The sequence below is a fragment of the Suncus etruscus genome, chromosome 10 (assembly GCF_024139225.1).
Source record: "Suncus etruscus isolate mSunEtr1 chromosome 10, mSunEtr1.pri.cur, whole genome shotgun sequence".
NCBI lineage: Eukaryota > Metazoa > Chordata > Mammalia > Eulipotyphla > Soricidae > Suncus > Suncus etruscus.
In genome coordinates, this window is record NC_064857.1 from 43,801,069 (window position 1) to 43,826,893 (window position 25,825).

At 33.0% G+C, this 25,825-nt stretch overlaps 1 protein-coding gene, 1 non-coding gene and 1 pseudogene across 2 annotated transcripts in view; 2 read left to right on the plus strand and 1 right to left on the minus strand.

Moving 5' to 3' along the window:
• The window catches only part of NSMAF (neutral sphingomyelinase activation associated factor), a 1,015,053-nt gene that overhangs the window by 863,912 nt on the left and 125,316 nt on the right, over positions 1-25,825 (plus strand). The window lies entirely within an intron of this gene.
• LOC126021245 (uncharacterized) lies at positions 21,918-22,065 on the minus strand (annotated as a pseudogene).
• Positions 24,267-24,399, plus strand: LOC126021096 (small nucleolar RNA SNORA51). The gene has a single exon (XR_007499708.1). It is a non-coding gene; the product is annotated as a small nucleolar RNA SNORA51 (small nucleolar RNA).

Consider the following 25,825-nt stretch of genomic DNA (forward strand, 5'->3'; position numbering starts at 1 on the left):
AGAAATTTGTAAAATTGTTATGCTATAAACCAGGTTATAGATCATAAATTAAGATGTAAGTTTTGGCAAGGCAGGTGTAAAAGCTGTTGACATGATGCAATGCTTCTTAACATCATTCGTTTTTTTTATCATGCTTTTCTATATTGTATTTAACCCATAGTTTATTATGGTCTAACTTTATATTAATCATTTTTATACTTTAAAGGACACATAGTTTCGGCATAAGTACCATATTTTCTGGCGTATAAGATGATCCCTCTCTACTTTTCTTGTTAAAATACAGGGTTTGGGCTATATTCACTGTATGAAACTGCCTCTCTTTTAAAGCACACCAAATGGAAAATTAAAAAAAAAAGTAAGATAAAAAAGAGTAGAACCCTCAAAGTTTAACAGTATATGTTTAATAAAGCTAGACTTTGGAATGCCAACAATCATTTTACATTTGTCATTTGTAATGAGTGACTGATTTTTTAAATTGTGAGCTACATTGAGAGCAGGGAAAGGGGGCTCCTCCAAGAGCAGCTGGCTGGGGTGCAGTGATTAATAGGATGGCTAGAGGGAGACAGAGCACCTCCTTTGTGTCCCATAAAAGTTGAACAGAGGACTGAGCACCAGAAATCTGCATCCCAGCTATGACACCCGGTGGCTTGATGGGATGTAGCACTCAGTAACCTAGCTCCTCTGTGTGCCCTGAAAGATGAATCAGGTCAAGCAGAGGACTGAGTGATGACGGTTGGCAGCTGGATGGGATGCAGAGGTAAGAGGGGAGGGCGGATCACTAGTCTCTGAAGCTGGAGTAAGTTTCGGCATGTCGTATACCGGAGTATAAGACAACCCCCGACTTTTAAGAAAATTTTCATGGGTTAAAAAGTTGTCTTATATGCTGGAAAGTATGGTATGTATTTCCCTGAAAATACATGGGTTAGTTTTCTTTGTTTAATATTTTATACTAATGACGGTTTGTATTTTCTGAATTGTTTTTAATTGTCCTACCTTCTGAATACAAGACTTCTGAAAAAGATCAGACAGCAAACATCTTAACCTTTGAGGGCTATGACAACAACTAGTCAACTTTGCTCTTTCTGCAGAAAAAAATAAAGGCCATGACTTACACAAATAGTCCTGGCTATTTTTGCTCTTTGCAAAAGAGGCAGCAGGCAAGATTTCGCCCATTGTTGCAAGACAAATGAGAGCAAGTATACAACTTATTAAATATTTTTCTACCAGATGCTGCACTAGGAACTGAATAAATATTTTGGGTAGATGAATATTACAGATACAAGATACACATCACACATGCCAATCATTCTGTGAATGATTTTGGTATTAATTGTTCAAAGTAAAATTGTGAGAACAGAAAGCCATACAGTTCAAAAATATTTTAAAATTTAAAATTTTCAAAAATTATATATATTTAAAATGGTTTATTTATATAAATATATTTTAAAATAATTTTAATTATATATTTGTAAGGATTAAATTGTCTTGTAAGAGTGCATTTCTTAGTTTACAACAATACATAACAGTCCTCCTTTCTTCATGCTGTTTTAAAATTATAATCAATTCCAATTACCTCTCACTTTCTAAGTAAAATAAAAATAAATTTACATATTTTATTGCAGTACTTTTCAACTTTTCAAATAAGTTTTTGACTTTTCATTCAGTTATTTGGTCAAATATATCTTTATATCCTTTTTATTTCAATTTTGTTGAGGCAAACCTCATAAAGAGGATGGTTGATATGATAGAGGTTTTAGAAAGCATCCTATTTAGGCAATTATAGACTTCCAGACCTCAGTGTCGGGTGCTATATCCTTAGCAGAATATTGCTTATTTATATGAGACTATTTATTGATTTGCATTATGATGTATTTTCTGTGTTTTAAAAGTCTGCCCCTGATTGATTGTTACCAATCTTATCCTAAAGTAACAAGATGTCATATCAATTGGTTTGCTAAGATTTATCTTTTATGGGCTGTAAAGACCTAAAACTGATTCTGCTATAAGGTGTCACTATTAGAGAGAACAACCCAATTCTTCCTTAAATTATGGGAACTCTGAAAGTTTACACAAAAATATTACAGTCCATCCCAATTTTATACTTTAAATGAGTTTTTTTCTGTTCTTGAGAAAGTTTTAAGCTTAATGGAGATGGATTTATTATTTTATTGTCTTTTTTTGTCATATTTTTTCTCCAACATTGCTGTCTCTGTAACTATTGGGAAAAATTAATTTTTTTCATAAGTATTTTCAATGTCTTAAAATTGAAGCATGGAAACCTCAAAGTAATCATTTTATATAGACTTTAATTGTGGCATAAGTAAAATAGATGTTGAACTCCTATTTCATAATAAGTCACCAATATACTAGATGTAATTTATTAAATAACAGAATTTTATATTTGAAGGACACAATTATATTATGAAAATACACTCATTTTGAGTAAATATATGCATTATATGTTACATGTAAATTTTATGTCATTTCTAGAACATTTTTCTTTCTATATGAGTATTGCAAATTAAAAATAATTTTAAATAATTAAAAGGAAAATCTGTTTAAATAATTAAAAGGAAAATCTACATTTTTTCAAACCCTCTAGGGCTTTTTACATATATATGTATATCTGTAAACATATTACATATATATGTATATCTGTATACATATATATGCACACATATATATTATCCTTTATCTTTTTTGGCAGCCACCTCTCAAATGTGATCTTTAATTTTTATTGTAAATTTATTCAATTATGTTTTGTTGTGACAAGACAGACACTGCCATTTTTTGTTATATTGTATTATCATCTGGAAAGGTTAAGTTTCCCTAATTACTCTAGTATGTTTTTCTGCCAAAATTAAGCTCAGGGAGCTATAAGCTCTTTTGGTATTTTGGGGGAGGAAAGCATAAAATCATTTTTCTGATAAAAATTACATAACAATATTTATATATTTCTAGAAAGCAAAAGTTTGAAATTCCATTTATTAGAATTTGTCCCAAAACCTTAGTAACAGTAGTAATAGTTTTATAAAATTTTATTTTTTTATATACTTCACATTAATATATTCCTATAAGTTAAGTTTTTAGATAATATTATTATTGTTTAGAGTGATTCAAACTTTACTATTGTTGAAATACATTTTTATTATAGCCATGTGTTAAATAAGATATCACAACAGGCTTTGGCTTAAGATCCAAAAGCTCTTGGAGCTGATCTATCTGACTTCCATTCTGGTTTCTAAAGGTAATATATCTTAGGACAAGCTTTAGAAATTCTTGAGTTATATATAAGTATAAATAATAATTAAAAATAGACTTAAACTGGGGCTGGATTAGTTGTGCAAGCGGTAGGGTGTCTGCCTTGCATGCACTAACTTAGAATGGACTGCGGTTCAATCTCTTGGTGTCCCATATGGTCCCCCAAGCCAGAAACAATTTCTGAGTGCATAGCTAGGAGTTGCCCCTGATTGTCACCGGGTATGGCCCAAAAACCAAAAAAAAAAAAAAAAAAGAAAAAAGAAAAAGAAAAATAGACTTAATTAGTTATTGTATTTGTCTACTTTTCTAACTTTATTTATTTTTTTAGTCTTTAAGCATCATGATTATAAGCATGTTTGTAGTTGGGTTTCAGTTATAAACAGAACACTCCCCATCACCATTGCAATATTCCCACCACTACCCCATGTTTCAGGGGCCTGAGCAATAGTACAGTGGTAGGGCATTTGCTTTTCATGCTGCTGACCCAGGGCAAACCTAGGTTCAATCCCCAGCATCTCATATGGTCCCCGGAGCCAGGAGCAATTTCTGAGCATATAGCCAGAAGTAACCCCTGCGCTTCATCAGGTGTAACCCCCCCCAAAAAAAAACAAAAACTAAATAAAATTATGTTTCTAAGTAGTATACATATTAACTGAAAAATTGTGTCTTTTTTGGTTCTCCTTTTTTTTAATTTTTTGTAAATTTTGTTTATTTAACTTGTTTTGCATTAGCAAAATTTTTCAGAAATAGTAATGGAAGGTAACTTACTGTAATCATAAAAATATGGTTCTATATTGAACAGCTGAAAATTTAGTTGATGTTTTTCTCTTAAGAGAATATGTGTTGTTGCTAGAAATTATAAAGTACTTTCCTTTTAATAATAAATGAACATAAATTTTATCAATGACTATTTAAATTTCTTGGGTATTTATTATCCCTCAAATACCAATATGAAGAATCAAATTAATTTTTGAATGCTCTAATCACAACAAAAATGTATTAGTGTAGCATTTAATATTGCTAATAATAGCTAGAATAATCTTTTTGCTCAGTAGGTATAAATTTAATCCTTTATCTCACTGTTAATCAATAGCAATTTTGAATTGATACCCCCATCAACTATTTCTCTTTGAAAGTTTTATACACTTCCTTCACATTTGTGTCAAATATTCACTGTTAAAGGTGGCACTATATTTATTTCCACATTGATCACTATAACCTGTTTCACAGGTTGAGTGAGACACTTAATAACCTAAGTTTTTTTTCTCATAAAGTGGTTCTTTGCTACACCCAGGTATCTCTTGGGAGTTCAGAATATTTGCAAGCTGAGAACATAATTTGACCAGTGGTTCTCTCTGTATACACACCTTGAATTCATTCTCTCTGAAGTCTTGCCAGATAGCAATAATTTATGATCCATTAATCTCACTGCCTAAGTTTGGAGTGTCTAATGATGACTTCCCCTTCTATGAAAGCAGTAAAAGTTTTGCTTCAGTTCCTTCCAATCAGCGCTGAAACATGTTTATAATCAATCATTTTAGAAGGGCAAAAAAAGGTAGCAATGGATTTTTTTCCAATTTTAATCAGTCTAAATGTTTAGCTTGTCTAACATATTTTATTAGAAGTTTTCATCTATACATAAGCAAAAGTTGACCATAAATTTTTGCTAGTCTATTTGGTCATATCTTAATATTAGATAAGAATCATTTGAAACTTTAAATAATTTTCTTATGTTCTGGAATACATTAAATTAGAATTATCTGTTTCTTTAGGTTTTATAGAACTTATCTGTATATGGAAAATAGTTTGTAATAGTTTATAAAAGGGTTTTAATTTCTTTTATGAGTATTAGTTTCTAGATTTGTTTTACTCATTTATTAAGTCATATTCTAATAAATATGATTATGCAACTCTGTTGGTATGTGACCTCTAGCTCTTCTGTTGATTTATTATGATTTTCTTAGAAAGTTGTTAATTATCTTTCTAATGTGCTGGCTTAATGTAATTAACTGCAACTAATTAATTATCCTATTATTTCCATATATATTCAGCCAAACTTGCTGCATTCTATCTTTTATTTAGTCCTACCACCACTTCAAATGCAAATTGCTGAATATTTATTCTTAAAAAGAAATCAGGACATATTTATACTTGAAGTATAAAGTTTATAGCCCACAATGGAGCATATAAATTGGCATTCCTACAGGGACCCTCTCAACAATAATGCTCTGTTAAAATGAAAGTAGTGACATCAGTCATTTGTAGATTACTTCTAGAATTTTTAAATAATAAAATATGGTGCTATAAAAATCACTCAAAAATGAAATTGGGTATGAAGCCAGAACAGTATTTCAATCATGTGTTCTAAAAATTTATTAACTATTTCATTCTCTTACTTTATGAAATACTTACATAGTTGAGTTGAACCCTGGGAATAGCTTTAGCAATCAAACATAGAATTTTGCACATATAAAGAAAATAATTCTTGCATTCTTTATTTTCATTATTGAAAAAATTTCTTGTGTTCTTATGTTGTTCAATTTCCTAGAGCAAAATTCAAATAATTAATCTGTGTAAACTTTCTGATTAAATATAAAAGTTATTAAAATATTACTGTGATATAAGTGGCATATATCATGTATAATTTCATTTTGTACCATCTTTATAAAAAAGTCTGTAAAAAATGTGAGTCTTTTTTTCTTTAGAGAGAAATCAATGTGTACACTGGAAACTCTGATTAGGATAATAGAGAACTACTGAGAAAACACTAACTATTTCATTCTGTCATTTGGGAACAACTTACAATTAGTAAAAGGGTGAGCACTCAAAAACACCAGAGAAAGTATCAGAATAAATTATTACAAATATAGATCTACCAATCCTGAGTTCTAAGAAAACAACACATATTTGCAGTTGTTAACCTTTAGAGCAACTTCCAAACTGATTTATGTAAAAATAGAGGAGGAAAAATATGTGTCTCTAGGTATAGGTTCATAACAACTAATAATATTTTCCCTAATTTAAAAAGCAGTGCATGTTTTAGTAAACATAGAATATCATAGAAAACACTAAACATATTAATAAAATGTATTAATAAAATAAAATTTATTAATAAAATTAAATTCATTAATAGACTTATTGATAACATTAATAGGACACTGAATTCTTCAGATGGTATAATTAGTGGCTCTTATCAGTCCAATGTTTGCTTACATGAGTAAAAAGAAAAATATTTATATAAAACATTTGATTTTACACTTAAAGGAAACTTCAGCTAAATAATAATTTCAAAATTATGTTAATTATTTTAGGAATTTATGTATATAGGATTGTTTCTAACATTTTTTATTTGGTCTTATTTTTTTCTTTCCAAAAATCTATCCCAATATTAATTAATTTATCAGGTTTTCTCTAATGTTTCAGCTTTCTTATTTATTTTAATCCATGTAACTTGAAGCATAAAATTCCTAAATTTAATTTTTTAATTTGAAAATGGTTTTTATTAAAATTATACTTTTTCAATTAAAATGAAAATAAAAACTATGTCTTGGTGTGAGTGGTAATTGTCAAACATTTTATTTTGATCTTCTTTAAGTGATTGCTATTTAAAAACATGCTAATTAGGTGCGTGCCCACGTGAGTGTGTGTGTGTGTGTGTGTGTGTTTAGCTAAACTCAGTTGCACTGAGGATTTATGCTTGTTTCTGTGCTCAAGGATCACTTCTGGCAGTAGTTGATGAGCCATATGCTGTGGGTAAGAATTGAACCTGAGTCAGCTAGATATGAGGCAAGCATTTTGACAGCTATGCATTTTGTTTTTGAGCTAAATGTCACTTAAATGTTTATAAATGTTTTAAGGGATAGGAGCGGTAGTGCAAGCTGTAGGGCCATGCTAGCCTAGGATGGACTATGGTTCGATCCCTTGGCGTCCCATATGGTCTCCTAAGCCAAGAGTGATTTCTGAGTGTCACCTGGTGTGTTCCCCCTCCCAAAAAAAAAAAAAAAAAAAAAGAAAAGAAAAAGAAAAAAAAGTGGTTTAATTTGTTCTCATCCAGATACTATAGTCTTTTCCCCCATATCCATGTTTTTACTCTCATTAATTTATTAATTTTTCTTATTTTCTTTCTCATATTTGATAGGTAAAATACTACATTGATAATTTAAAGCATTTTTTGTACGTGTTTATAGCAACACTTCTTTGTATGCTAATAAACATCTTTAAACTTACATTTAGAGCTCAACATTGTAGAATGACTGCTTCTTTATCCCCAATCAAAAAAGGGACATTTTTCACTCCAACAGAAATGTTTCTATTTTCCCTCTATCTCTAATCCCAATTTATATGTTGAGGTACTGGATATTAATGAATGTGCCTATTCTATTGTTAAAGCTTCAAAAGTGTGGGCTGGAGATAGCCAAAATAGAAAATAGCCAAAAGTAATAGTTGCTGTATGCAGAATGCTCTAAAAAATGCAGAACTATGTCCATTTAATCATTTATACCCTACTGCCTAATACTTAAGAGTTATATCTTCTCCAGAATCTGTCCATATGTCTCTGTATGTCCTAACAAACTCTTACCTTTTGTTTCTTTCTTTCTCTCTTCTTCTTGTTTTGTTTTTGTTTTTGGGCCACACCGATGACGCTCAGGGGTTACTCCTGGCTATGTGCTAAGAAATCGCTCCTCGCTTGCGGGACCATATGGGACGCTGGGAATCAAACCGAGGTCTGTCCTAGGCTAGGGCGGGCAAAGCAGACACCTTACACGCAGGGGTCCTCAAACTTTTTAAACAGGGGGCCAGTTCACTGTCCCTCAGACCATTGGAGGGTCTGACTATAATAAAAACAAAACTTATGAACGAATTTGTATGCACACTGCATATATCTTATTTTGCAATGAAGAAACAAAACAGATACAAATACAATATGTGGCCCATGGGCCATAGTTTGAGGACCACTGCTTGCGCCACCACTCTGGCCCTTTACCTTTTGTTTCTAACTCTGTAAATTATTTTATAGACCTTTTTAATATCACTATTATTTTTATATTATATGCCTATATAGCTTCTTATTATATCTTTCACTTGAGCTTGAAGGTCCACCACATGGTGCAGCAGATTGTTGAAGCCCAAAGTGAATTCATACATGTTATCCCATTTTCAAGACCTCTTCTTCCTTTTCAGTGGATTTTATATTTTCCACTAAAAATTGAGGTTTCCTAGACACTCTTCCTAGACACTATTAATGCAATAGTATTATAATAGGACTTCGGTGATGGGGTTTGTTAGATTTAGACAAGATTATGACAGTGCAGCTCTCGTGATGAAATAAATGCTTGTATGTAACCTTTTATTTATCCTATTCATGATCTTTAATATTGAAGGTAAGATACTATCAGTATCTACAACCTGGAAACTGTAACTGCACCTTGATCTTGGCTCTCCAGGCTTAACAAGATCGAGCAATAAATATTTGTTCTTCTAAGTCACAGACTTTATGGAATTTTATTTTATTAAATAAAATATTATTTATTAGACTAAGTTGCTTTACTTTTGATAGATTGCACAGCCAGCTGTTCTTAGGGCTTCCTTTTGAATCTGTACTCATGTATCACAGTTGTTGGGGCTCCTGGGAACATATGTGGTAATGGATACTAAAACCAGGTACACTGTATACAGTGCAAATGACTTCCTTGTATTACTTCTCTGACCCGACACTTGACTTTCAAGATCTTTATATAATAGTAGTATTATATATCCATACATAATATTATCATAATATATAATGCATGCATAATAATATTATCATTCACTAATATTTGTTGCTATAAAATACCTTACGTACTTTACATTTCAATCCTTAAATCTATATTGTTACTACATTTTCCATTATATTATATGAAGTTTCAGATTACTTCACTAAGTAAATACATCAATGGCATACCTTTACTACACACCATACATTTAGGATAAAAGTACAGCTATTGCATTATACTCCTAAATTTAAACTGTTTCCTCTACTGTCCTCAGAATTCCTTGTTTATCAGTCTTTGGCTTAATTTCAACATAGAAGAGTAAATTGCAATAATTAAAATTAATTGGTGTGCTGAAGTAATTTATCATGCAATATGCAGCAAGGTCAAAGTGCCAGTTTGAGCAACATGACCTCTAGGACATGAGGTGACAGATATTGGGTGTTTGTTTTATTAGGGACAAGACAACAAAATAATTAGGATACAGTTTGTGTGTGTGTTGGGGGCGATCTCTCAAAGACTTCTCTCAGCTTTGTACTAGTGAATAATGCTCAGTAATGTGAGGTGCCAAGGTTCAAACTGTGGGCTCCTTGCAAGTAAGGAATGCACTTGAACTTTTCCAGTTAGCAGGGTTAGGGGAAAGCAAGCTGCTAATTAGTGTACATCTCAACTTGTTCAGTATCAACAACAACAACAAAAATCAACATTTAAGAGAAAAAACTGTAAAGTAATTTTATGGACAAAGAGTTACTATCCAGTTTGATGTGAACTTTTGTTTTCCTTTGTTCTTTTGGGAGGAAGCACACACACAGTGGCACTCAGAAGTTACTCCTGGCTCTGTGCTCAGAAATTACTCTTGCCAGGCTCAGTGCTCAGGGGAACAGATGGGATGCTGTGAATCCAACCTGCATTGGCCACTTGCAAAGAAAACACCTTATTAGTTATGCTATCGTTCCGACCCTGATGTGAACTATTGTAGTCCCATTCTGTAAATTAAAATAAATGTTCATTCTCTTTGAAAAGGTATTTGCAATGCCATCACTAACTTTTAACATAAATATTTTAACACTTTACCAAAGTCATTTCTAAAAATTTATGAGACTTCAGATATAATATGGAAAGAACACCTGGACTATTTTTTGTTGCCCATTTGTTTATTTTGGGGGGGAGGACTATCCCCTCTAGTGCTCAAAGGTTACTCCTGGCTTTGCACTCAGGAATTACTCCTGGGGACCATATGGGGATACTGGAGATCGAAACTGAGTGAGGCCATATGAAGGCTCTTGCCCTAACCTCTGTACTATGGCTCTGGCTTCTGAACTCCAAAATTTTTGAAAGCTACTTTATACAGGAGTTCAGCTGAAATCATATTGTCAGAGCTGAGACATCAATGCAGCTACAATCTTGGGTGAACTTCGGGTGAACACAGTAGTTATCTGATAACTACTGGTTTATGACACTCACAGAAGGTACCAGAGATATATTTCAGATGGTAAGGAAAACTTGTCTTTCAGGAGACCAATTGGCTTCAATCCCAGCAACCTATGTTGTTCCATGAGTTTCAGCAGGAGTAATTTCTAAGTACAGAGCCAGAAATAATTCCTGAGAACCACTGGTGTAAACCTAAAACAAAACAAACAAACAAAAACCACTCACAAATGGTCAAAAAGATTGCACTGATTCATTTTGAGGTCATTATCTCAATTAACTTCTCTGTGCATAATTGAGATACACATATTTTAGCATCTGGCAAGTCCTTCACCTCTGTGCCATATTTTATTAAGTAAAAAGTTATAGTAGTAAGAACTAGGAAATTTTTAAGATGGCTTGTATCAGTCAGAATAGACTTACTGAGTTTAACGGCAGATATTTGTTGTAGTTTCCAATTTAGTTTATTTAGTCATGTCTATATTTTCAAGGAGAAGTGACCTCATTTGATTTGTTTGCTACACAGAACTTTTCTTTACTAATAAAACCTGAATAGAATCTTTGAGCCTGTCATGGGATTACAGATCTGACATGATCTGTTTCGTATTTTTGCATTAAAGAAGAAAATACTGCAATGCACATTCTCTTATTCTAGAGTTGTTGGCTCTTTTGCTCTCTACTGCTTTTACTGCTTGTATTTTTCTGATACCAGCAGTAAAGGGCTTCTGAGTGCCCTATTTAAGAAAACTACTCTCTAAATTAGAAAATACATGATTTTTACTGGAAATCCTGTATATCATCACCTTACAGTAGGACACAAAAATACGATTTTGGATTTCTCTAAAGCAGTGTGCCTTATAACTTTATTCAATACAGTTGGTTTCCAATGACATTACTTATAGTATTCAGCCCACTAGCAGGATTTTTTTTTTCTTTCTTTCTTTTCACTTGGTTTTTGGACCATACCAGGTGACACTCAGGGATTACTCCTGGCTATGCACTCAGAAATCACTCCTGGCTTGGGGACCATATGCAAAGCTGGAGGATGGAACTGTGGTCCTTCCAAGATTAGCACATGCAAGACAGATGCCCTACTGCTTATGTTATCGCTCTGGCCTACCACTAGCAAAAATTTTAAGTTACAGCTCTCCAGTTTCAATTTTCTTTGGTTAAATGTCTTGGATTTCAAGAATTAGAAAAAGAGACTTATTAACTAGAAGTTACAATAACAACTCGCCATTTTGGTATCCTCATACTGGCAGAATACTGAAGAAAGAAGTCTCTGCAGGAATAATGAGTTATGATTATCATGTATAGCTATTGTTGCTCTTAGTAACTGAGACACAGAGGTGTATTAGTAGAAGACTGCATTTCTCTATGACCATTTCTCAAGGATCTTGTTACAGGAATTAACAGATAACAGTGGCAACCAAGCAAAACCATCAAGAAAACTCATACTCTAAAATAAAGGTCAGAGTCCATTAATCAGTTAAGCTCCCAAAAGCTGTAAGATTGACCAGAGGAAATAGAACTCTAGAACATGGTTAAAAAGGATAAAAGGATTAATGAATGTTTAGTTGGTCTTGGTATGCACTGCCTTAGTGGGTAATACAGCTAGATCTACTGCCTTATATGTATTCATTAGAATTATTTCAAGCTTTAAATAATCAGTGACATGACAGTGAGTTAGATCATTTTTTAATCTGAATATTCAGTCTGTATATATACCCAGATTGCATTACATCTCAAGTTAAGTTCTGTCTAGCTCTACTTTTTTGCCTCAGGTCTTTTGATTTGTTTATTTATTTAAGAAACAAGACTACTTTTCAGTCAGATATGATATAGGGATTTAATATCTCAGGTCATGAGCAATGGCGGCTATTAGATGTCCCTTCAGACTAGCTGGAAAATTTGGAAGTCTTTTTATAAATTGCAATTGGAACTGTGTATTGGTGTTTATTGTTAACCTATCTCTACCTGCAACTTCACTCCTCTTTCTTATAAGCTATCTTATAAGGATATAAGATATTTTTCTTATAAATATATATATCTTATAAGGATATATATATATCCTTTAATTTTAAGAAACCTAAATTAAAGAATGGGTGTAAACTATTTTCTACAAAATTATCTATCTTTGCTCTTTTAAATCAAATTATTTATACCATAAACATTCATGACAAAAACTCAACCACAATTATGTTTGTAATCAAGGTGTTTAAATAAAATATTATAAAAAAAAGTCAAGAGACAAAAAAATTCTATTGACTTACAACCAAAAACAACAACAACAACAAAAAACATTCATTTACAAAAGAATTCCAAACTGTGATTTTAAATAAATAAATTACATTTTAGTATTTATCCAGTGAGAACTTAGTTGTTATAATGCAAACTAAAGATTAAAAAAAGTTTAGAGAAATAAAAAACCACAGAATCTCTTAATTTCAAAGAAATACTTTGAGACTGTTAAATGGAAAACATATTCATGAATCACACTAATTTTCATGGAAACATTTTGATATAATAGCTATAAACATCAAAGAAACAACTTTTAATTTGTGTCTGTGTCTTCATTTTGTCTTTCCTTTTTTTCCAGTCAGTTGTGATTTCTGCATATTCTTTTTATTTTTGTTTCCTTCTTTCTGCTTCTTGAAAAATATTTCATTGTGGGGCCGGAGAGATAACATGGAGGTAAGGCGTTTGCTTTTCATGCAGAAGGAAGGTGGTTCAAATTCCAGCATCCCATATGGTCCCCTGTGCCTGCCAGAGGCGATTTCTGAGCATAGAGCCAGGAGTAGCCCCTGAGTGCTGCCGGATAAGACCCAAAATCCAAAAAGAAAAAATAATATTTTTTGTATATTGAATAATTTTCATACTTTTTCTTCTCCACAGCCAAGCTATAATTATAGTGACATTTTTTTGAAACACACGTGATCTTTCTCTAGAAGTTAATTAGAAGTGTGGTTTTAGTTAGCAACACTGACTTGTGGGAACTTTTCTCAAATTCTAATTTCACAGAATTTAAGAATTTCAAAATCACTGTTCCCAGTAAAGATAGTGATCATTAATAATCAGAATCCTATTAAAATGTGAGTGAGTGGCTTGAAAGAGTTTGTACCATAAGTGAATCGAAAAAGTACATGAAACTACTTCCCTGTATTTCCCAGGACTAATGATGGCAGACTGTGGGAAACTATGGAAGAGACTTCTGAAGATTATTTAGAGGGAATATTACCCTGGATTTTGTTAGACACTCATAAAACTCTTCATGAACACACACAGTACTTTGCTTTTTTTTGGTCTCAATACAGTTCATTATTTAATCCAGTTTGTTATTAGAATAATTGATTTCTTTTGTGTGATGTCAAACAGACTTTCTTTTGATGCTATTTTTTCATATTTTAGTACAAAAGACTATAATGGAATTTCAGGTCATCTTATTATCTCACTGTATTGAAAGCCAATTTTAGGCACAGAATTCTTTAAGAAAAAATCTAAAGCCTGTAGGACTAGGTTCTGATTCAATTGTTGGAGAGAGGACTTCGCGCACACGGTCTCTGAATGTGAGCACCAAAGACTGTGCCTCTGGTGGCCCCATACTCCAGAACCACCTGGTATGGCATTAATAGCATTAGCAACCAAAAATTTGTAGAAGCGTTTATGTCAGTTATACTAATAAACCTAGCAGTGCTGTTAGCTGTGCTATAGAATCATTGGCATGTTTCTACATCAAAGTCTTAACAAATAATTAAGATAGTGTCATTATATAGCCATAATCAATCTTGTAAATAAAAACATAAAAACCTTTAAAGGAGAAATACAAAATAATTTTTATGAATAAAGTAGGATTATAATGGGTGATATGGAAGAAGAAGCTAAAAGTTTCAGAAGCTAAAAGTCCTATTCAGAAAAAAAATAAAACTAAACTAAAACAAACAATGCAAAAATCAAACAAATAAAAAACCTGAAGAGTTAATATGAGAAGAGGGCAAAAAAACTGCTTAGATATACATTTTTATATGTACAATCCTATTTTCTCACCAATAGTTCATTTATCCAAGTTTTCCACAAGACCTTTGACTTAAAATAATTTTGAAACTGGTGAATTTATCTTTAAGCTTCATAAAACTTATAGCAAAGCAGCATATTTTTTTTTAAAATTGACTTAATGATGAGTGGAGCTATAGTACAGAAGATAGGGGATTTGCATTCCATGCTGCTGACTCAGGTTTGATCTCCATCATCCCAAACTTGCCAGGAATAATTTTTGAGTGCAAAGCCAGTAAGTAGTAAACCTTAGCATTGCTATGTGGGGTGTTATCCAACAACAAACAAGCAAACTGACTTAATAGGACTACAGAGATTGTAAAAGTTGTTGGTCTTATACAAGAGAGATTGTATAAGATTGTATAAGGTAAGGTGCTCGCCATTAATGTGGTCAGCCTAAGATCTATTCCCAGCTTCCCAGATGGTACTGAAGCACCAGGAGGAATGTTTAATGAGTACTTATGCCAGGCCTTGTGAGGTGCTCAAACCAAAATATTAAATATTTAGAACATTAGCTTAATAATTTTATCCAATTTTAAATATCTGATGCTATTGTCCACCATGTACTGGCTTTTTATTCTTTAAACATCATTTGAAACCTTGCTACTGTCAAGTCATTTTTTCAGATGAATAATCAATGTAGTCCTGATGCATTTTTTTCATGCCTCTAATAACACAACAATTTCACTGGCTTCCATTTTATTTCTAATCCTCATCGATATTCCTTTCTCACTCACACAAAATCTGAGATGTAACAAAGTCTAGTGAGAAAAAGTGAGTCATGTGGCACTAATGAGAGTGAGAGGCTATAAAAAATAGAATTTCTAGAAAATGGTGTTGTTTGAACACATTTTATTTGCCAGCCAGTCATTTATATATGCCACAATAAAGGTCCATCCTCTTCCTTTGATGAACACTGTCTTCAGGGGTACAGTGGGTGCTGAGAAGCAAATTGAATTAACATGGTTACTATATTATGGCAAAGATGAATGCTAGCATATCTGTTTAAATGTAGTCTACATCTTAATGCTTTCCAGAGAATACCCAGCACAGTGAGGCAATTTCTTACGGTTTTGTCACATATAAAAACTGATACACCATTCCCAAGTAGCAAGTCATAGAAAACCCCATGATTTCATTACAAGGGTCGTTGTTTTTAGCAAAAGTGTTTTTTTTTTCAAGTTAACACAAACTATCAAATAAAATCGGTCTGAATTCATAGGATATGTTTAATATCCCCCCCAAATATCCTATAACTGTTTAATGGTTAATACTATCTTTCCAACAAGCCACAAATGCTAGATGTAGGACCAGAGCAATAGCACAGGGGGTAGGGCTTTGGCCTGGTACATTGCCTACCTGGGACAAACCCAGGTTTGATCCCCAGCATTCCATAAGGTCCCCTGACCCTACAAGGATTGATTTCTGAGCACAGGAGTAACCTCTGAGTGCCACCAGGGTGTGACACTATACTCCCCCCGCCAAAAAAATCCAAATGTTAGGTGTGACTCAATATGGCTAACTAACCACAGCTCTACAGAACTGTTTGTTTTTAGTTTGTTTGATTGTTTTAATAAAACCTTTTGTTTAATGATCATAATGAGCATAAAATAAGTAATCTTTTATTCAGCAAAATATCATGCTTAAAGCTGGTTTACTTAATATAGATTTTCAAAGAAAAGGTTAGCTTGATAATGCTTTTTATTAATTTTTTTTAACAAAATATAATTTTATTACATTAGAATTATGGTCTTTCCCTCTGGGCAACCTAAACAGTTCAGTTACAATGAAAATCCAAGAACAGTTATTTCTACAGCACAGGGTGCTCTAAGCACAAAAGTACAGGGTTAGGAGCATTTAATCAATTTACAGATCTGATTGTCTCAGCAACCCGCCTCCTCCCATTCCCCCAAGTGCTCTACAGTGGGATTTGTAACTATAAGAATTTGTTACATCAAGCCCTCTCTCTTGTACGGAATTCCAGTTCCTAATCAAGGCTGAACTATACTTCACAGTGCAGGTTCAACCAATTCAAATGAAGTTAGTCAACTTCGGATCTGTGACATATATGTATGCATTATTACTAATAATTAATCAATAACAATAAATATAAATATGCTAATTAAAGGGAAACACTAATATTGTATTATGTATGATTATATTATGTATAAGATAAATACCAAAATAAATAATAATATTTATTAATACATATTAATAATAATATGTATTGACAAATGCATAACTATATCATTAAATCAAATATCAATATATTTAAATAAATTACAGCAAATTGCACAGAATTTAGTCTGATATTGTATGCTACTTAATTTTACCACTATGGTGTGTATCCTGAGCATTAGAGCAAAATTTTATTGTGACTCTGTGAGAGTCCCTCTACTGCTCAATGAATTATTCAAATGAAGCATGCACTTTTCAAAATATAACATAATTGCCCTCAAGAAGACAGGGTAGGGGCCAGAGGTGGCTCTAGAGGTAAGGTGTCTGCCTTGCAAGCGCTAGCCATGGAAGGACCAGGAGTAACCCCTGAGCATTAAACGGGTGTGGCCCGAGAAACAACAACAACAACAACAACAAAAACAAACAAAAAAGACAGAGTAGACCCTGATGCTTACTGAGAAGAGAGCCTTGTGATAAAAAGGTTTAGGTAAGTGAAATAGGGAAACTACAGGATGGTTTGCCTATCTCAAGCTGAGGTCATAGAGGGTTCTAAAAAGTAATTAACCAAAGGAATTCTGTCAAATATGGCGATAAGTTATTAAAAACATGGACAAAAAGCAAGTTTACCTTAATCTGCTCAAATTAGGCAATGCACCCATAATGGTAATTTACTCAAGTAATATTCCAACACTAAATCTGAAAAGCACTAGGAAGCATTGTTCCTTTATGGGTGGGGGTTAGTCTTACAAAATGGAAATAGGTTTTGGAAATCTGTTGCAAGGAGAAAGTATAAAGAAGATATGACACTCAAATCTTAACTGGTAAGGTTTTTTAAACACCACCCCCACCCACATACACACACACAACTTTATAAAAGAGCCACATAATTTCTAGATCACATCTCTGGCTATTTTTTTTTTTCAAAATTACCAGGAAAGGAACTTATTTTAAGCTTTCTTTAAAAATAAGTTTTAATAAATATCTTTCATGTTTGATATAGTCACTAAAATAAATTCAAAAGGATGAAGCGGGGAGTTAAGAGAAAATAGAAGAAGCAGACAGAGCACAGGTTTGCACCTGAAGAGAAAAGGGAGAAAAAGATAAAGACAGATAAAACTAATCCTAAAGCAACAAGTGGTTTAAAGAAGCATCACAATGTTTGCAAACATTCATTAATTTCTGATGGGTGAAGGACAGTTGCAAGAACATCTCAATTAACAAACTTTCTAAAAGAAAAATTAAGGTTAATTCAACAAAGCCTAACTTAAGGCAAAAGGCCAGAGAAAAGTTAACCTACTTCCCTATGGAGTAATAAGATGTACAATGCAAGAGCAGATGAAGCTGCCTCATAAATGGTAACGTTCCCTAGGCATAAGGTATTTTAAAGGAAGAAAAAGAATTCTTCAATCAGAACTGGTATTGGATATTAAGAAATTTTCTCTATTTGCCTAGTTCTTTTTTGCACTTCTATATTAAATTGTCAGATTTAGGGATGTTGACCTGTTGAAAAATACCACAGCAATAATGGCCTAAACAGGCATATAATTAATTAAAAAAAACATCACCACCCTTTACTTTTCACATAGCTCTTAATAGAAATTTTATAAAAATAAACAACACAATTAAAATACTTTACTAATTCTCCAACCTGTTGACAATATAAAAGAAGAAAACTCAATGATTTTTCTTAACCTTAAACTAGATGGGAATATTATGTTCTAGTAATGTTTGCCTCCAAACTGAACCCACAATAATAGACACACACAATTTCAACATCTTTCATTTTAAATGCACAATCTGAAACTAAGTAAATGGCTGTTTATATTTAAAGTAAAAACATTCATTTGACACCCTCACCCAGAGAAGGAGTGAGAGAAGAACCATAACTAAACTCTCAAAAGCGTTCAGAAGGCTTTTTTGCTTATATTTATTGCAGGGCTATTTACAATCACTAGAATCTGGAAACAGCCCAGATGCCCTTCAACAGATGAGTGGCTAAAGAAACTGTGATATATATAATATATTATATATATATATAAATACACATAAATATATGTATATACATATATATATATATACACACACACATGCAACAGAATACTATGCAGCCATCAGGAAAGATGAAGTATAAAATTTTCCTATACATGGGACGGATATTGGAAACTATTATGCTGAGTGAAATAATCAGAGAGGGGGATAGAAACAGAAATAGAATAGTCTCACTCATCTGTGGGATTTAAGAAAAATTAAAAATAAAGAAAAATTAAAGACAATATTGTAATAATACCCAGAGACAATAGAGATGAGGGCTGGAGGACCGGCTCATGATATGAAACTTAACACAAAGTGTGGTGAGTGCAGATAGAAAAATAACTACACAAACAACAAACATGATAATGGCAGTGAGTGAGAGAATGACTGTCTCAAAAACAGGCAGGGGGGTGGGGGGGGAGGTAAAAGAGAGGCATTGGTGGTGGGAAGGTTGCACTGGTGAAGGGGTTTCTTTTTATGACTGAAACCCAATTACAAACATGTTTGTAATCATGTGCCTAAATAAAGGTATTATTAATAAATTAAAAAAAAAAGCTCAAAAGCTCAAAGCAGCAATTAAGGGAAGGAGAAAAATACTAGAAAAGTTTCCACCAGCTGTGATAAGGATTCTAGTACACCTTCAGTCCCTGTACATGACATGGACACACAAACACACACACACACACATCACATCACATCACATCACAAGGCTTCAAGAGATTCATGAGGCCATGGGTGGGGAGTTCAGATCTTTTAAGGGGGGGTGTTACATGCAGAGAATATTAAATCACCCAGTGATGCTTAGGGGTTACTCCTGGCTCTGCACACAGGAATTACTCCAGGTCATTCTAGTGAGACTGAATGAGATTGAGATGCCTGGAATCAAACCTGGGTCAGGCAAATGTAAGGCAAACACTACCCACTGTACCATCTCATAGGCCAGGGACCAGAGGGTCATTTTTAATGTAAAAACAAAATTCCTTGTTGCAGACAGAAATCCTATCAGACCATGCTATTTAGCCAGAGCTTGACCTCATTGTCCCTGATTAAGAGCTGGGAGTTCAAGCATGGGGCCCCTTGCCAGCAACAAACATATCACAAACAAAAAAGAGCAAAATTATCCTAGAAAAGGGAGATCAAGGAACTCTGTTAAGTCTTCCAGAGGTGCTAAACTATCATATCTCTTATTCCAACCTTCAACACTGGAAAGATAAAGCAAACAAAGAAAATGCACAGTAAATAGGCATAGATTACACTTTTTTAAATTAAAAAATATTAGTTCCATCCAACCTCATTGACATATACCACATCTAAACAAAAAATCACAAATCTAAAGGAAAACAGAAAAGATTGTCGTAGGACATTCAAGAAATTTTTTTGAAGTAAATCTTGATTCATAAATTCCTGAGATCACAGTTAGTGATAAAATAGAATTTTCCAATTTAAGTAATAGTTCTTTTTCTAACTAATGTTTTTATTATGGAATCATAATTTACAATGCATTGTTTTGCTATATAATGTTTCTTACAAGTGAGAAAAATATAAAGGAAAAAAAGTTATAAAGAACTAGTTGAAGTTTCACACATTTGTCCCCAATTATTTAATGCCTAATCCAATTAATGCTAAAGCAAATCTGTATTCTGTGGTATTTTGAATTAACCAAAACATTCCTTGAGTTTGCTTTAGAAAGACTAGAGCATGCTTCATTACCACTCTTCTTCCTTTTGCCATGCAGACAGTATTCTGGATTCCATAACAAGGCAGAGTGAACTGTCAAAGCTCTTGGGTGTCTGTCCCTCACGTCTTCAAAAGATGTGCTGTTCCATCTCACACATGACAGGGTGTTATTCTACACCTTCTCAGATAAAACAAGTCATCTGTTGATTTAAGTTAGCTCATTTGCTTTCACATATATATTTATTTAAAATAAACTTTGGATAAAAACAATGTCTCCGTGGTCATTGTGAGTGTGCTTTCCTTTTCAAATTAAAGGCAGTTGGTTTCCTTCATTTTGTGTTTTGAAAAAAGCCAGGCATTTAGTACAACAGAAAATGAGGCTCTGGCTCTCACTATCAAACCCTGCCAACTCTGGAATAAGACTTCTTTGCAAAAGACTTTGACTAAAACCATTGGTGTAATCTGTGCTCAAGTATTCATCCCTTTTTCACAATAATCTTTTTTTTCTGAGAATATTGGACTCTCATTGATGTCAGAAGTGGATGCCAAATCCTTAATATTTATACTGAAATAATTCCAAATTCTAGGGTAAGTAATTAGCTAATATATTAATATTATTCATAAATTTGGTTGGTGATAAGTACCAGAAACTACTGTCATATATTTTTGAAAGTTCTGTATCCTTCTTCTTTTTCTTTTTCTCTTTTTTTTTTCTCTTTCTTTCTTTCTTTCTTTCTTTCTTTCTTTCTTTCTTTCTTTCTTTCTTTCTTTCTTTCTTTCTTTCTTTCTTTCTTTCTGTCTTTCCTTTCTTTCTTTCTTTCTTTCTTTCTTTCTTTCTTTCTTTTCTTCTTTCTTTCTTTCTTTCTTTCTTTCTTTCTTTCTTTCTTTCTTCTTTCTTTCTTTTCTTTCTTTCTTTCTTTCTTTCTTTCTTCTTTCTTTCTTCTTTCTTTCTTTCTTTCTTTCTTTCTTTCTTTTCTTTCTTCTTTCTTTTCTTTCTTTCTTTCTTTCTTTCTTTCTTTCTTTCTTCTTTCTTTCTTTCTTTCTTTCTTTCTTTCTTCTTTCTTTCTCTTTCTCTTTCTTCTTTCTCTTCTCTTTCTTTCTTCTTCTTTCTTTCTTTCTTTCTTTCTTTCTTTCTTTCTTCTTTCTTCTTTCTTTTCTTTCTTTCTTTCTTTCTTTCTTTCTTTCTTTCTTTCTTTCCCTCTTTTCTTTCTTCTTTCTTTCTTCCTTCCTTCCTTCCTTCCTTCCTTCCTTCCTTCCTTCCTTCCTTCCTTCCTTCCTTCCTTCCTTCCTTCCTTCCTTCCTTCCTTCCTTCCTTCCTTCCTTCCTTCCTTCCTTCCTTCCTTCCTTCCTTCCTTCCTTCCTTCCTTCCTTCCTTCCATATAGGATACCGGGGATCAAGTCAAGCAAGGTCTGTCTTGGATCAACCGCGTGCAAAGCAAATGCCCTGCTGCTGTACTATTGCCTCTGGCCCTCAGAATGTTCTGTATTTCTTGTAGTAAAATTAGATTTCTTATTTATCTAGTTTTTATTTATTTTTTTCTATGCAGTCCCCCACTACCACAAATTATGCAGTCGAGTTTCCCACATTTGGGGAAATCACAGGGCTCAGCACATTTGGAGTGCAATTGATAAGCCTCACCCTGGGGAAACCACCTTTGTGATCATGGTATTTCCCCTACCAGGTAAGTATTATCTACTTTTATAATATACTTTAATTTTTTATTTTATTTAATAATCTATGTCATTATATACATTCATGATAATCATGACAAATGTGTTTGTTGAATGACTCACATTTATAGGATATTTAAATAGATTTTAAGCTCTATACAAGTAACTGCTTTCTATTATCAATTTCTCCTAAGAAATTGAAAATGACTCCATATTGTATTTTTGAGTTCCTAGGATATATCCCTAGGAGTATTATAGCTGGATTATATGGGAGCTCAACTTCCAGCTTTTGGGGAAATCTCCATATCGCTATCCATGAAGGTTGGACCAGACAGCATTCCTACCAGCAGTGAATAAGAATTCCTTTCTCTCCACATCCCCTTCAGCATTGCTTGTTCTCATTCTTTCTCATGTGTGCCAATCTCTGTGGCGTGAGATGGTACCTCATAGTTGTTTTGATTTGCATCTCCCTGATGATTAGTGACGAGGAGCATTTTTTCATGTGCCTTTTAACCATTTGTATTTCTTTTTTGTCAAAGTGTCTGTTCATGTCTTCTACCCATTTTTTTGATGGGGTTAGATGTTTTTTTTTTCTTGTAAATTCTGTCAGTGCCTTGTATATGTTGGATATTAACCTTTTATCTGATGGGTATTGGGTAAATAGTTTCTCCCATTCAGTGGGTGACTCTTGTATTCTGGGCATTATCTCCTTTGAGGTGCAGAAGCTTCTCAGCTTGATATGGTCCCATCTATTTATTTCTGCTTTCACTTGTTTGGAGAGTATTCTTTCCTCTTTAAAGATACCTTTAGTCTCAATGTCATGGAGTGTTTGACCTACATGTTGTTCTATATACTTTATGGTTTCAGGTCTGATATCTAGGTCTTTAATCCATTTGGATTTTACCTTTGTACATGATGTTAACTGGAGGTCTAAGTTCACTTTTTTACAAGTGGCTAGCCAGTTGTGCCAACACCACTTATTGAAGAGGTCTTTTCTGTTCCATTTAGGATTTCTTGCACCTTTATCAGAAATTAGGTGATGGTATATCTGGGGAACATTCTCTGAATACTCAGGCCTATTCTACTGATCTGAGGGTCTGTCTTTATTCCAATACCATGCTGTTTTGATAACTATTGCTTTGTAATACAGTTTAAAGTTGGGGTAAGTAATACCTCCCATATTCCTTTTCCCAAGTATTGCTTTAGCTATTCATGGGTGTTTCTTGTTCTAAATGAATTTCAGAAGTGTTTGATCCACTTCTTTGGAAAATGTCATTGGTATCTTTAGGGAGATTGCATTAAACCTGTACAAAGCTTCAGGGAGTATTGTCATTTTAATAATATTAATCCTTCCTATCCAAGAGCAGGGTATGGATTTCCATTTTTGTGTGTCTTCTCTTATTTCTTGTAGCAGGATTTTATAGTTTTCTTTGTATAGGTTCTTAACATCTTTATTCAAGTAGACTCCAAGGTATTTGAGTTTATGTGAGACTAATATGAATGGGGTTGTTTTCTTAATATCCATTTCTTCCCTATCATTATTAGTGTATTAAAAAGGCCATTGATTTGATACAATACAAATATCCCTTTCTTACACCTATGTTTATTGCAGCATTGTTTACAATAGCCAGACTCTGGAAACAGCCTAGATGCTTCTCAATAGATGAATGGTTAAATAAACTATGGTACATATACACAATGGAATATTATGCAGTCATCAGAAGAGATGAAGTCATGAAATTTTTCTATACATGGATGTATATGGAATCTAATGCTGAGTGAAATAAGTCAGAGGGAGAGAGATAAACACAGAATGGTTTCCCTCATCTATGGATTTTGAGAAAAATGAAAAATATTTGTGTAATGATTCTCAGAGACAAAATAGAGGAAGACTGGAGGGTCCAGCTCCCAACATGAAGCTCACCACAGGGATTGTTGAGTGCAGTCACAGAACAGTCACTGAGAACTATCATAACAAAATGTGCTGAATGAGGGAAGTAGAAAGCCTGTCTAGAGTACAGGATGGTGTGGGGTGGGGAGGAAGGACACTTGGGATATTGGTGATGGGAATGTTGCACTGGTGAAGGATTATATATATAAAGAAAAAGAAAAGAAAAGATAAGGTGAAGGATTATATATATTTTTATATATTTATATTATATATATTTATATATTATATTTATATTATATATATATAAAGAAAAAGAAAAGAAAAGATAAGGCCTCCCAATTCTTACCACAGGCTGTGTTCCTTACACTGACTGTATAGAAAGAGGAGGTACAGTAAATGCACCCCATATACACCTCAACCCAGGCCCTTTGCCTGGTCTGTATTGTGAATTGGGGGACAAAAAAAACAGAATAAAGAAAAAAATAAAAACAGGGAGATCTTACCTATGAAGTATTCTGGCATTAAATATAATAATTTCTGAGGTTTGAAGAGATTAAGCGGTAAGTAAAATATCTTGTGTTGCAAATGACCTGCCTGGGTTTGATAACTGGCACCGCCACATGGCTCTAAGGTGTGTAGGACAGCACAGAGTGATCCCTAAGCACAGAACCTGGGGTAAGCCTTGAGAACAGCTAAAGTTTAGGCCCCAAATTGTTAACAAAATAAAAAAAAGGAAATGACTCTACAATCTTCTGTCTGGGCAATTATACCATAGAATAATGTAATGCCTTCTTTGTGTTATAAGTAATTATAATTAAAAATTATCAGTAATTATAATTAAGTATTGGTTTTTGTTTATTCAATTATTTATCTAAAAGGATTTTGTTTTTCAGAATGTTGTTGCCAATTAAATAATTGTGCTGAAAATTCAATAGTGGTTTAAAGATAAATAATATTTTAAATTAGTTTTTAAATTAAGGTACCTTGATCTACGAAGTCATTCACAGTTAATTTTCAGGCATATATAGTTTCAACACCATTCTTACCCTCTGTGCCAACTTCCTTCCACCAATGTCCCCACCTCCAGTTTGCCTCTTTGACATATACTTTAATTAAGATTGGCATATCTCTGTACTGTCAATGTTTTTGAGGAGGTCCCTAGCCTTTTCCTGTTCCCACATGTATCTTTTTACTCTTCTACCCATCCATTCTAACGGGAGCATGTGAAATACATTCTTATGCGGAATTTTATTTCAGAATTTATAAATCCCAACATGCTTATAAAAATCAACTCCTAAGTATATAAACACATGTGAAAAAAACCTTTATTTTGCTTAAAAATATGTCATATTTAAAACATCTGAGTACTATGTTATAAAGTTTTGTAAAAAATTTTTTTGAGCCAACGCAAATGCTCCACATTTGTGACAGTACATTGACAAGTGGCCATAGCTTATTAAATATTAAAAAAATTTTATAAGTTATATTTTAGAGAAGAATAGTAGTTTGCTCCTGAGAGGATTCTGTTTTAGAAATGTTTATTTAATGGTGATATTTCTCTAAGGAAACTTTTAGTAGAAGTAACTACTGATATTGAAAATACTTATTTTTTTTCTCAGCAAGAATTTTATTGCCGTTGCTTTTCAGAATGTATCATATACAGCCATATAACAAATAATAAGACACCGATTTACTTTTTGTATTTTATTTACTGTTATTGGTTTAATCTCTATTTAACAACTACTAAGTTTGTAGTAAATAGGTCTGTAGCTAATACTTTTCATTGCATCTCTAAACTTGTTTGCCTCATAGACCTTATGGTTTGTGAAAAACATAAAAAATAGTTTTCTTTTAATAATTTATCCTTGAGACAAAGAGTCTTATTAGT